This window comes from Callithrix jacchus, chromosome 1 (assembly GCF_049354715.1).
Source record: "Callithrix jacchus isolate 240 chromosome 1, calJac240_pri, whole genome shotgun sequence".
Classification (NCBI taxonomy): Eukaryota; Metazoa; Chordata; class Mammalia; order Primates; family Cebidae; genus Callithrix; species Callithrix jacchus.
Genome location: NC_133502.1, coordinates 41,772,889 through 41,787,026, shown reverse-complemented (window position 1 = coordinate 41,787,026; position 14,138 = coordinate 41,772,889). Strand labels below are relative to the sequence as shown.

At 38.6% G+C, this 14,138-nt stretch overlaps 1 long non-coding RNA gene across 2 annotated transcripts in view; it reads left to right on the top strand.

The window, feature by feature from the left end:
* Nucleotides 1-14,138, top strand: part of LOC118152924 (uncharacterized) — a 96,910-nt gene that overhangs the window by 4,040 nt on the left and 78,732 nt on the right. The window contains exon 2 of one of the 2 annotated variants that reach the window (XR_004741963.3): nucleotides 1,171-1,282. This is a non-coding gene — a long non-coding RNA (uncharacterized LOC118152924). Of the gene's footprint in view, nucleotides 1-11; nucleotides 1,283-14,138 lie in introns of those variants that run through there. The other variant, XR_008479818.2, reaches the window with a different exon arrangement.

Sequence of the window (14,138 nt, the reverse complement as noted above, 5' to 3'; positions counted from 1 at the left end):
CATTTTGTAAAGTCTTATTTCTAATGAATTGGGATCTTTCTCTTTTCTTTTCTTTCTTTCACAGAGTCTTGCTCTATCACCCAGGTTGGAGTGCAGTGGTGTGATCCCGGCTCACTGCAAACTCTGCCTCCTGGGTTCAAGCAATTCTCCTGCCTCAGCCTCCTAGGTAGTTGGGTTTACAAGTGCGTTCCACCACACCTGGCTAATTTTTTGTATTTTTAGTAGAGATGGGGTTTCACCATGTTGGCCAGGCTGGTCTTGAACTCCTGACCTCAAGTGATCTGCCTGCCTTGGCCTCCCAAAGTTCTAGGATTACAGGTGTGTGTCACTGCACTGGCCCAATTCTGGACATTTTTTTTTCTCTCACTACCCTGCCTCTAAGACTCTGTTAAAGCTCATTGTTCTGTGGCATTAGCTTTACCTGCAAATATCCTGTCCAAGCTTCAGTTTTTATTTCAGAAATCTCCTCCTCCAAGGTGTCCGTTAATGTTGTAATCTCTTCCAGTGCTATCCTTTGCCATGGTTCTCCCAGTCCTATGTGTAAATGACTATGTTTTCCTTGTCTTTCTATCCCCCTGAAATATCTAGCATAGTGTGGGCACATCATATGAGCAGAAAAATTACTGTAAAATAGACATAAAGATTGTCCATGAATAATCATCATCAACGAGTATATAATTACAGTCACCTACATTAGAGCCAATAGAAATTAAGTAATATATTTCAAGTAATGTTTACATTATTGGAAAAAATAATGCATAAATCCATTATTAGGCTATTTTAGGGTGTTTAGAACTCTAAAATTCACTGGGCTTTTGAATTATTTTTTAGCCCTTATACCTAAGGCAGAAGAAGGTTAATTATGTTATGCTTATTTCAGATGCAAAATAAATTTCCTCTTCCAGATGATTAATATAATAATATTCTTCCCCCAAACAATATTGCCTGATAAATGTATTTCTGTGAAGGACTAACCTGCAAAAGTTGAAGCAGGAGCTCAGACTTGGCATTGTGTTGTGACAGAAATCCTATCATTATTTGCTGTACAATTTTGATGAATCTTTAAGTTATTATCCGGGACAAAGACCTTTTTGCATTGAAATCTGTATTCTGTACTCCTAGAGAAGCCATACAGCTTTACAGAGAATATGTGTTTAAATCATCTGTTAGGCAAATACATACATCAATCTGCTAGAGGAAAAGCTCTTGCTGACCTGATGTTGGACCTAGTTACGTAACACAGACCCCTGTGAGATAATGACTTACAATCAAGGCCTAATAGGTAAGACAGTCCTTCATTTCTACTTATCTAAGGGAGGAATATTTGGCTTTTTTTCTAGCTTATTAAAAGCATCTGATATATCTTTTCCCTGTTCACAGATAATTCTAACAAATTATGATCAAAAAAAGATACGTGCCTTTTTTGCATGATCAGCATTCATTCAAACTATCCAACACTTTCAGATCTGTTACAGTATGAAGGTGTACATCTGAGAATAGGAAACTGCAAAGCAGTCCTTGGAAAATGCTATGGTTTGAATGTTTGCATACCCCACCAAATTCATATGTTGAAATCTAATCACCAATGTGATGGCATTAGACGGTGGGACCTATGGGAGGTGATGTGGTTATGTGGGTAGAGACCTCGAGAATGGGATGAGTACCCTGCTAAGGGGCTGAAAGGACCAGAGTTCTCTCCTTTCCACCTTATGAGGAAGGACACAGTGAGAGGCCACCATCTATGAACCAGGAAATGGTGGCTCACCAGACCCACATCTGCCTGAGCTTTGTCTTGGACTTCTCGGTTTTTAGAACTGTGAGACATATATTTCTGTAGTTTATAAACTACTTAGCCCATGGTATTTTGTTACAGCAACCCAAACAGACTAAGACAGAGAACTTCCAGGATTTCCGAATATTATTCTGGTTTGTATATATCCATCAAGGGAAACCAGTAAAGGGAAGTTCAGAAATGGGTTTTTTTCCTTGCTCTTTATGATTCATGTCTGTTAGAAGACAGGTTCTTATCAGTTGACATTCAGCGTATCACTTTTCTGTCAATTTAGAGAATAGTAATTGTGAATTTAACTGGTGAGTTATCTCGAAATTGTAAGTGACGCTTCTTCAGAAAGAACAAGCTCTTCTTTTCGCAGTGCTGATAGTGTACTGAAGCAACATCATGAGGCCCCAGTAAGAGACACTTTTTATGGCAGGCTATAGAAAGGCAAGGACTGATGTTCATGATGCAACTGTGCTCCTGATTCAAAGCAGCTCGATGGACACGTGGAAAGCAGCCCCCTCCCACAGCAGAGCTAGGAGCAGGATTTGGGAAACCTAGAAGAGAGAAATGGGACTACCGTCAGAATGATGGCCATACAAATTTGGAAACGAACACCTCATGGCAGTAGGATTAGGAAATATTCCTTAAGGTCAATTGATTCTATCATCAGACAAGCTATTTTTAAAAGTGTTTTTTAAAGCCTCTATATAGTCTTACTGGGGTGTGGTGCTTATTTCTTCCTTCCTTTATCTTGGCAGAACATCCCTATAATAGATTTCCCACCAGGGAATGCCAAATTCTAACATCAAACAGTTATACTCGGAACAAATAAAAATGATTCCACAATTTCCTTTGCAGAGCAATCATTGATACTATTACCCATTATATTTGAATGTATCCAATTTCTTGATGTATTTCTAGGCATTTGAACATATACATATAATCTATTTATCCATATATATATATATAATTTTTTTTTGAGACATGGTCTTGTTTTGTTGCCCAGGCTGGAGTGCAGTGGCGTGATCGTGGCTCACAGCAGCCTCCACCTCCCAGGCTCAGGTGATCCTCCCACCTCAGCCCCAAAAGTAGATGAAACTACTGACACATGCCACCACACCCAACCGTGTTTTTTATTTTTTTGTAGAGACAGGGTCTCCCTATGTTGCCCAGGCTGGTCTTGAGGTCCTGAGTTCAAGCAATCCTCCTGCCTTGGCCTCACAAAATGTCGAAATTACAGGCGTGAGCCATTGTGCCTGGGCTAAACATAAATTTTGAAAGATCTTCACTTAGTCAAAATCCAACCAAAGGAGTGAGTAAAGCTTGACAGTAAATGAGACAACAAATTAGACACACTTCAAAGGTCACTAGGCCTTAACAGAAATAAGAATATTTCAAGACAGAGCTCTCTTCCTGCAGCTTCTAACATTTTTTTTTTTTTTTTTTTTTTTGATATGGAGTTTCACTCTCGTCACCCAGGCTGGAGCACAGTAGTGCAATCTCTTCTCACTGCAGTCTCCGCCTCCTGGGTTCAAGTGATGCCCCTGCCTCAGCCTCCCAAGTGGTTGGGACTACAGGTGTGTGCCATCACACCTGGCCGATTTTTTGTATTTTAGTGGAGATGGGGTTTCACCATGTTGGCCAGGATGATCCCAATCTTCTGACCTCATGATCTGCCTGCCTTACCTCTCAAAGTGCTGGTATTACTGGCGTGAGCCACCGCACCCGGCCTCGCAGCTCCTAAATCTAAGTGTGGGCTAGGAGGGGCAGGAGGCTGCAAGGTGTCCCTGTCCTGGAGTAAAGGGGGCCCATTTTATGGTTAATTACAATGGTGGAGAAGATGCCCTGAGAGGAAGGTGATATTTTGAGTCATCAGAATTTTAAATCCAGCTTAATACTTGCTCTCATAGTGAGAAACAAACACGGAGCGTGGGCAGTCCTCTGCCACAGGTGTAAGCCGTCAGCATCCTGAACTGGTCATTATCCATCTACCAGGTCTTCAGACCTCTCTGAAATGGCTACCTATCATTGAACTCTAATTCTAGGAGGTTGCTTGATTTTTCTTTGTCAGTTGGGGAGAAAAAGCAAGGAAAACCTATTCTTCTTTAGTTTCACCCTAAAATGCACTCCACACTGAATAATCCAGAGTTAAGTGGCATTTGCTGTCTTGAGTTTTCTAGTTTTTGCTCACAGCTAGATGAATAAAGTAGAACATTCAGATTTGCATATCAATTCAGCAATATCAGTGTTTTTCAGCCCCTTTGGAAGGACAGAAATACTATCAAAATGCTGCTATTTGTCTCTTCTTCTCATCCTTTCTTTAAATATACACTCAGAATGTCCATGGCATTTATTATTATTACTATGGTTGTGTGAGAAGTGAACCATACTCACTAAGGAAAGATCCAATGATGTGCTGAAGTGGTAAAATAATTTTCTTTAGATTTTATCCTATATTACCAAAGCCTCCAAACTTCAAAGCATGATATTGACAACATTAGTGGTTTCAAAGAGTTGGCAGGTTTTTTTATTTTTGAGTTGGCAGGTTTTAATAGACTGGTGTAAAAATCATGGGTGTTTTGACACAGGTTGGTAGATGGCATTTACTTGGATTTAAGTTAATGACAAATCATTCACTTAAATCCAAGTAAATGCCATCTACCAACCTGTGTCAAAACAAGGCATTAATACTCTATTTGATTCTTTAGGCAAAATCACATTAAATTTAAGTTGACTCTCCCAGGGATTGTGCTGAAACACCTGTTTTCTTAAGCAGCATGTCCGCCGTGAGAAATACATTCAAAGTAAATAAATAGGATGCAAGGCCATTTTCTAATTTCTGCCAAGGTAAAACCAAAAAGTATCTCCAAAGTTAAGCCAAACTAAAACAGATATATGTGACAGGTTTGTTGACTAATAACCTATGTTGTTAATTTAGGTTATCACAGTTTATCTAAAGTTGTTTGATTTAGTCTCATCTTATAAAATGTATGTAATTGAGTTGATGCCAAAACCTACTTTATAATGTACTCCACTTTCTTTTAATCTTGTGAAGAATTCAGACAGAAAATATACTTTAAACATATCAATATTATGTTTATTTTTAGCTTATTCATTTATAGAATGTCAGAGCAACTTAATATGGACCAGAAAAGGCTAAATTTTAAGATGAGCATTTTAAAAACCTAATAGAACGTTGCTTTACTTTCAAAACAGTACCCCATGTATGCTTCTTAAGGATCTTAGTGTGTTTAGAATGTGTATTTCTTTTTTTGAGACGGAGTTTCGCTCTTGTTACCCGGCTGGAGTGCAATGGCGCGATCTCGGCTCACTGCAACCTCCGCCTCCTGGGTTCAGGTAATTCTCCTGCCTCAGCCTCCTGAGTAGCTGGGATTACAGGCACGCATCACCATGCCCAGCTAATATTTGTATTTTTAGTAGAGATGGGGTTTCATCATGTTGACCAGGATGGTCTCAATCTCTTGACCTCGTGATCCACTCACCTCGGCCTCCCAAAGTGCTGGGATTACAGGCTTGAGCCACCGCGCCCGGCCTCTTAACTATTTTGTGAACGAAGATCTGAGGAGCTCCCCTATGTATGTCAATACTCAATTCACAGCAAAGGCATTTTAAAATTCTCCTCTATCCTCCCATTTCCTTTTGCCCTAATCTTTAAGCCATAGCAGGTGTCATAGTGAATATAAATTATTACTTGCAGATTCTCTAACTCCTCTCCCAGATTGTCATATCTAGATGTCTATACTTTTGTGTATGTCCCTGTATTAGTCTGTTCTCATGCTACTAATAAAGATGTACCCAAGACTGGATAATTTTTAAAGGAAAGAGGTTTAACTGACTCACAGTTCAGCATGGCTGGGGAGGCCTCAGGAAATTTACAGTCATGGTAGAAGGTCATGCAACCACAGCCTTCTTCACATGATGGCAGGAAGGAGAAGTGCCAAGCAGAAGGGGAAAAGCCCCTTTTAAAACCATCAGATCTCATGAGAACTCACTATCATAAGAACAGCATGGAGGTAACTGCCCCTGTGATTCAGTTACCTCCCACCAGATCCCTACCATGACACATGGGGATTATGGGAACTATAGTTCAAGGCGATGTTTGGGTGGGGACACAGTCAAATCATATCAGTCCCCTAATGCCTTACACAATGCCAGGCATATACTAGAAGCCCATTAATTTTTTTCAGTGGACATATAAGGGCCTAGAATTGAACCATTTAAAAATCACATGGATAGCAAAACAAATGCAAAATTTTTGTAACATCTACTAAAATTTAGTGACTACTAGAGATGCTCATTTTCATAGATGGAAAGCTTCCTTGCTGCTTACAACCCTTTCAAAAAGCCAAAAAAGAAAGCAAAATAATAACAAATTTTATGGGGTCATCATATCGATTGATTTGTCTTAAAATGTAAAACACACACAGCAAAACTAGCCAGAACAAGGAAAATACTTTCGTCCTAACAATTTCAAATGCTTGATATCATTCACTTTTCTGAGATGCACGTCTTTGGTGATGGCCTGTTTGCTTTGTTTTGGTAGAGAAAAAGTGCTGCTGTAACAAAACCGTGAAAGGCTGTGTGAAGATGGAATCAAAGATAGTAGCAGATTTTTTTTCTTCTTTAACTTGGCAGGGACATTTGCATTTTCTATACTCTCAATTCCCTAACAGGGAAGGAGTTTGTTTTTGTTTTTTTTCTTCTTGCATTTCTCCTGATTTAGAGCTGTACTCTGAGGGATAGAGATAGTATGGTGCACTGGTTAAGTCTGGTGATGGGTTTTATAGTCTGACAGTACCAAGTTCAAATCCCAGATCACATAGTAATAAAAGCTAATGTCTGTGGAGAGCTTACAAGGTGCCCAGGTTTGGTATAATGTTTTTTATATGATTATATCAACTTCATTTGATTTTCACAACTTAATAGATGATGTTATGCATATTTTTTAGACAAGAAACTGATATTTAAAGTATTAAGAAAATTTACCAAATGCATTCAGCTAGTAAGTGGAAAGATGAGATTTGAATCCAGGTCTGTTTAATTCCAGAAATTCCAGTTTTACCCATTGCACTCTAGCCAGCTACTAATTGTAACCGTGGACATGCTCCTGCACATCTCTGCATCTTGTGTTATTGTAGGGATGAATTAATATTGTAAAACATTTAGGACACAGTGCTTGATATAAAGTAAGCTTCAGTAAATCACCCCAGATGAGTATGTTTGCTTTGTCTGTTAGAAAATTAGAAAAAAATATATTTTATATTTATCCACATTTTTATATTTCATCTATCCTTCATTCCATCCTGTAATTCTAAATTTTTATCTAGTATTATTTCTCTTTAGCCTGAAATGCTCATTCCTTTCCCCCCTGTTTTTAAAAATTCTATTTGGGTTCTGGAGTACATGTGTACATCCTGTATTTTGCAGGATTGTTGCATGGGTACATACATGCCATGGTGGTTTGCTGTCTCCATACCCCCCACCCCTCCTTGTTGCCTACATCAGGCATTTCTCCCGATAATATCCATCCCCCTCCTCCCTGCCCCCCACCCGCTGTCCCACCTCCCCTCCCCCCACTCCCCACCTCCCCCTGTGAGTGTGTTTCCTTCCCTGTGCCCAAGTATTCTCATTGTTTATCACCCGCCTACAAGTGAAAACATGCATTGTTTGGTTTTCTGTTCTTGTGTCAGTTTGCTGAGAATGATGGTTTCCAGATTTATCCATGTTTCTACAAAGGACATGAACTCATCATTTATTATGGCTGCATAGTATTCCATGGTGTATATATGCCACATTTCTTTGTCCAGTCTGTCATCAATGGGCATTTGGGTTGGTTCCAGGTCTTTGCTATTGTAAACAGCACTGCAATGAACATACGTGTCTTTATGATAGAACAATTTTATAATCCTTTGGGTATATACCCAGTAATGGGATTGCTGCGTCAAATGGAATTTCTATTTCTAGTTCCTTGAGGAATTGCCACACTGTCTTCCACAATAGGTGCACTAATTTGCACTCCCACCAACAGTGTAAACATGTTCCTTTTTCTCCACATCTTTTCCAGCATCTGTTGTCTCCAGATTTTTTAATGATTGCCATTTTAACTGGCGTGAAATGGTATCTCAATGTGGTTTTGATTTGCATTTCTCTAATGACCAATGATAATGAGCCTTTTTTTATATGTTTCTTGGCCCCATTTTTTGTCTTCTTTTTTTTTTTTTACTTCGCTCTCAGGATTTTTTTTTTTTATTGCATTTTAGGTTTTGGGGTACATGTGCAGAACGTGCAAGATAGTTGCATAGGTACACATATGGCAGTGTGTTCTGCTGCCTTCCTCCCCTTCCCCCACACTTGGCATTTCTCCCCAGGCTATCCCTCCCCAGCTCCCCCCGCCGCTGTCCCTCCCCTGTTCCCCACAATAGACCCCAGTGTGTAGTACTCCCTTCCCTGTGTCCATGTGTTCTCATTTTTCATCACCCACCTATGAGAGAGAATATGCGGTATTTCATTTTCTGTTCTTGTGTCAGTTTGCTGAGAATGATGTTCTCCAGATTCATCCATGTCCCTGCAAAGGACACGAACTCATCGTTTTTGATTGCTGCATAATATTCCATGGTGTATATGTGCCACATTTTCCCAGTCCAGTCTATCATCTATGGGCATTTGGGTTGGTTCCAGGTCTTTTCTATTGTAAACAGTGCTGCAATGAACATTCGTGTGCATGTGTCCTTATAGTAGAATGATTTATAGTCCTTTGGATATATACCCAGTAATGGGATTGCTGGGTCAAATGGAATTTCTATTTCTAAGGCCTTGAGGAATCGCCACACTGTCTTCCACAATGGTTGAACTAATTTACACTCCCACCAACAGTGTAAGTGTTCCTATTTCTCCACAACCTCTCCAGCATCTGTTGTCTCCAGATTTTTTAATGATCGCCATTCTAACTGGCATGAGATGGTATCTCAATGTGGTTTGATTTGCATCTCTCTAATGACCAGTGATGATGAGCATTTTTCCATATGTTTGTTGGCCTCATGTATGTTGTCTTTTGAAAAGTGTCTGTTCATATCCTTTGCCCACTTTTGAATGGATTTGTTTGTTCTTTTTTCCTGTAAATCTGCTTTAGTTCTTCATAGATTCTGGATATTGGCCCTTTGTCTAATGAGTAGATGGTGAAAATTTTTTCCCATTCTTTTGGTTGCCAATTCACTCTAATGATTGTTTTTTTGCTGTGCAGAAGCTCTTAAGTTTAATTAGGTCCTATTTGTCTATTTTGGCTTTTGTTGCCATTGCTTTTGGTGTTTTAGTCATGAAGTCCTTGCCTGTGCCTATCTCCTGAATGGTTTTGCCTAGGTTTTCTTCTAGGATTTTTATGTTTGTTTGTTTTTTTATGTTTTCTAGGGTTTTTTCTTCTAGGGTTCTTATGTTTAAATCTTTAATCCATCTGGAGTAAATTTTTGTATAAGGTGTAAGGAGGGGGTCCAGTTTCAGCTTCCTGCATATGGCTAGGCAGTTTTCACAGTACCATTTATTGAACAGGGAATCCTTTCCCCATTGTTTCTTTTTGTCCAGTTTGTCAAAGATCAGATGGTTGTAGATGTGTGACGTTGCTTCTGAGGCCTCTGTTCTGTTCCACTGGTCTATATCTCTGTTTTGGTATTAGGGCCATGCTGTTTTGATTACAGTAGCCTTGGAGTATAGTTTGAAGTCAGGTAGCATGATGCCTCCAACTTTGTTCTTTTTGCTTAGGATTGTCTTGGCTATGCAGGTTCTCTTTTGGTTCCATATGAAGTTTAAAGTGGTTTTTTCCAGTTCTGTGAAGAAGGTCAGTGGTAGCTTGGTGGGGATAGCATTGAATCTATAAATTACTTGGGGCAGTATGGCCATTTTCACCATATTGATTCTTCCTAACCATGAGCATGGAATGTTTTTCCATCTGTTTGTTTCCTCTCATTTCCTTGATCAGTGGTTGATAGTTCTCCTTGAAGAGATCTTTTACCTCCTTTTTTAGTTGTATTCCTAGGTATTTTATTCTCTTTGTAGCAGTTGTGAATGTTCACTCATAATTTGGCTGTCTGTTATTGGTGTATAGGAATGCTTGTGATTTCTGCACATTGATTTTTGTATACTGAGAACTTTGCCAAAGTTGCTTATCAACTTAAGGAGGTTTTGGGCTGAGATGATGGGGTCTTCTAAATATACAATCATTTGTCTGCAAATAGGGACAATTTGACTTCTTTTTCTAATTGAATGCCCTTTATTTCTTTTTCTTGCCTAATTGCTCTGGCTACAACTTCCAATACATATTGAATAGGAGTGGTGAGACAGGGCATCCTTGTCTAGTGCCAGTTTTTAAAGGGAATGCTTCTAATTTTTGCCCATTCAGTATGATATTGGCTGTGGGTTTGTCATAAGTGGCTTTTATTGTTTTGAGATACATTCCATCGATACCTAGTTTATTGAGAGTTTTTAGCATAAAGGGCTGTTGAGTTTTGTTGAAGGCCTTCTCTACATCTATTGAGATAATCATTTGGTTTTTGCCTTTGGTTCTTGTTATGTGGTGAATTACGTTTAGAGATTTGCATATTTTGAACCAGCCTTGCATCCCTGGTATGAAGCCTACTTGATCATGGTGATAAGCTTTTTGATGTGCTGTTGGATTCCGTTTGCCAGTCTTTTATTGAAGATTTTTGCATTAATGTTCATCATGGATATTTGCCTATAGTTTTCTTTTTTAGTTGTGTTTCTTCCAGATTTTGGTATCAGGATGATGTTGGTCTCAAAACAAAGAAAGAGTTAGGCAGGATCCTCTCTTTTTGTATTGTTTGGAATAGTTTCAACAGGAATGGTACCAGCTCCTCTTTGTATGTCTGGTAGAATTCAGCTGTGAACCAACCCCTCTCGACGTTGACTTTTTTTGGTTGGTAGGCTATTAATTGCTGAATGAACTTCAGACCTTGTTATTGGTCTATTCAGGGTTTCAACTTCTTGGCTTAGTCTTGGGAGTGTGCAGGCATCCAGGAATTTATCCGTTTCTTCCAGGTTTACTGGTTTATGTGCATAGGTTGTTTGTATTTCCGAGGAATTGGTGGTGATCTCCCCTTTATGGTTTTTTATTGCATCTATTCGATTCTCTCTTTTCTTTTTATTGGTCTAGCTAGCAGTCTGTCTATTTTGTTGATCTTTTCAAAAAACCAGCTCTTGGATTTATTGATTTTTTGAAGAGTTTTTTGTGTCTCTATCTCCTTCAGTTTTGCTCTGATCTTAGTTAATTCTTCTACTTGCTTTTGAGTTTTTTTTTATCTCGTTCCTCTAGCTCTTTCAATTTTGATGATAGGGTGTTGATTTTTAGATCTTTCCTTGTTTCTCATGTGAACATTTGCTGCTATAAATTTCCCTCTAGACACTGCTTTAAATGTGTCTCATAGGATCTGGTACATTGTATCTTCATTCTCATTGGTTTCAAAGAACATTTTTATTTTTGCCTTCATTTCATTGTTTATCCATTCATCATTCAGGAGCAAGTTGTTCAGTTTCCATTTGATTGTGCGATTTTGAGTGCTTTTCTTAATCCTGAGTTCTAATTTGATTGTGTTGCAGTCTGAGAGACTGTTTGTTATAATTTCCATTCTTTTGCATTTGCTGAGGAGTGATTTACTTCCAATTATGTGGTCAATTTTGGATTAAGTGCAATGTGGTGCTGAAAAGAAGGTGTATTCTTGAATTTGGGGTAGAGTGTCCTATAAATGTCTATTAGGTCTGCTTGGGTCCAAATCTGTGTTAAAGTCCTGGATATCCTTGTTGACTTTCTGCCTTGTTGATCTGTCCAATATTGCCAGTGGAGTGTGAAAGTCTCCCACTATTATTGTGCGGGAGTCTAAGTATCTTTGTAGGTCTTTGAGAACTTGCTTTATGTATCTGGGTGCTCCTGTATTGGGTACATAAATATTTAAGATCATTAGCTCTTCTTGTTGCATTGATCCTTTTACCATTATATAATGCCCTTCTTTGTCTCTTTCGATCTTTGTTGGTTTAAAGCCCATTTTATCAGAGGCTAGAATTGCTACCCGTGCTTGTTTTGCTCTCCATTTGCTTGGTAAATCTTATTCCATCCCTTTATTTTGAGTCTATGTAAGTCTTTGCATATGAGATGGGTCTCCTGAATACAGCACACCGATTGGTCTTGACTTTTTATCCAGTTTGCCAGTCTGTGTCTTTTGATTGGGGCATTTAGGCCATTTACATTCAATGTTAATATTGTTATGTTTGAATTTGATCCTGACATTTTGTTACTGGCCGGTTGTTTTGCCCATTAATTGATATGGCTCCTTCATTGTGTTGTTATTGTTTACCATTTGGTATGTTTTTGCAGGCTGGTACTGGTTGTTCCTTTCCCTGTTTGGTAATTCCTTCAGTAGCTCCTGTAAGGCAGGTCTTGTAGTGATGAAATCTCTCAGCAATTGCTTGTCCGTAAAGGATTTTATTTCTCCTTCACTTACGAAGTTTAGTTTGGCTGTATATGAAATTCTGGGTTGAAAGTTCTTTTCTTTAAGGATGTTGAATATTGGCCCTCACTCTCTTTTAGCTTGTAGGGTTTCTGCCGAGAGATCCTCTGTAAGTCTGATGGTCTTTCCTTTTGGGTGACTCGACCTTTCTCTCTGGCTGCCCTTAGTATTTTTTTCTTCATTTCAACCCTGGTGAATCTGACAACTATGTGTCTTGGCGTTGTTCTTCTTGAGGAATATCTTTGTGGTGTTCTCTGTATTTCCTGGATTTGAATATTGGTCTGCATTGTTTTGTTGGGAAAGTTCTCTTGGATAATATCTTGAAGAGTGTTTTCCAACTTGGATTCATTCTCCCCATCACATTCAGGTATGCCGATCAAGCATAGATTAGTTTTTTTCACATAATAATCCCATATTTCTTGGAGGCTTTGTTCATTTCTGTTCACTCTTTTTTCTCTAATTTTGCCTTCTCATTTTATTTCACTGATTTGATCTTCTATCTCTGATATCCTTTCTTCTGCTTGATTGATTCAGCCATTGAAACTTGTGTATGCCTTGCGAAGTTCTCGTGCTGTGTTTTTCAGCTCCATCAAGTCGTTTATGTTCTTCTCTAAGTTGGTTATTCTAGTTAGCATTTCGTGTAACCTTTTTTCAAAGTTCTTAGTTTCTTTGCATTGGGTTAGAACATGGTCTTTTAACTCAGAGAAGTTTCTTATTACCCACCTTCTGAAGCCTGCTTCTGTCAATTCGCTGTCTTTTTTGTTCCCTTGATGTCCTTTACCCTTTTTTATGGGATGGATTTGCTCACAACAGATTATCTCCACATTTGCTTATCTGAGATTTGCTTTATTTTCTCTTCTCTTTTGAAGGTTATTTTTACTGAATATAAAATTCTAAGTTCACAGGTTTTCTTTTTTTTTTTTTTAATTTTAGCATGGTGATGCCATTTCATTACTTTCCATCCTCATTTTTTCTGATAGCAAGTCAAATGTATTATTGTTCCTCTACATGTAACATTGACTCTGGCTGTTTTTAAGACTATACATTTGGTTGGGTACAGTGGCTCATACCTGTAATCCCAGCAAGTTGAGAGGCCAAGTAAGGAGGATCACTTGGGCCCAGGAGTCCAAAGACCATGTTGGGAAGTATAGGGAGACCCCATCTCTACAAAAAATAAAAAATTAGCTGGGTGTGATGGAATATGCCTAAGTCCAGCTACTTGAAAGGCTGAGGTGGAAGGATCACTTGAGTCCAGGAGGTGGAGGCTGCTGTGAGCTATGATTGTTTCACTGCACTCCAGCCTGGGTGACTGAGTGAGACCCTATCTCTTACAAAAAAAAAAAAGACTTTATATTTGATTTTCAGTGAATGTGTCTAGGTGTGTACTTTATCCTATTGGGGGTTTGGTATGCTTTTTGGATCTGTGTGTTGATGTTCTTCATCAAATTTGGAAAAGTTTTGTCCAATATTCTCTCATATTTTTTTTCTCTTATCTATCTCTTCTCTCCTTCTGTGACCTTAAGTATATGTGTTTTTGACCACTGGATACTATCACATAATTTATTAAAGTTCTGTTTGATTTTTCTCAATCTTTTCGCTTTCTGTGCTTCAGTTTTAATAATTCCTATTGATCTGTCTTTACCTTTACTGATCCTCTACTTTGCATTAGCCAATCTCCTACTGATCTTAACAATGCTTTTTAAACTTCAGATACTGTATTTTTAAATTCCAAGTGTATTATTTGTTTCTCTTTTAGAGTTTCCATCTGTGTCCGGAAATTACCTGTCTCTTCATTCATTTTTCCTGAAGATCCTTTAACATATTTATTA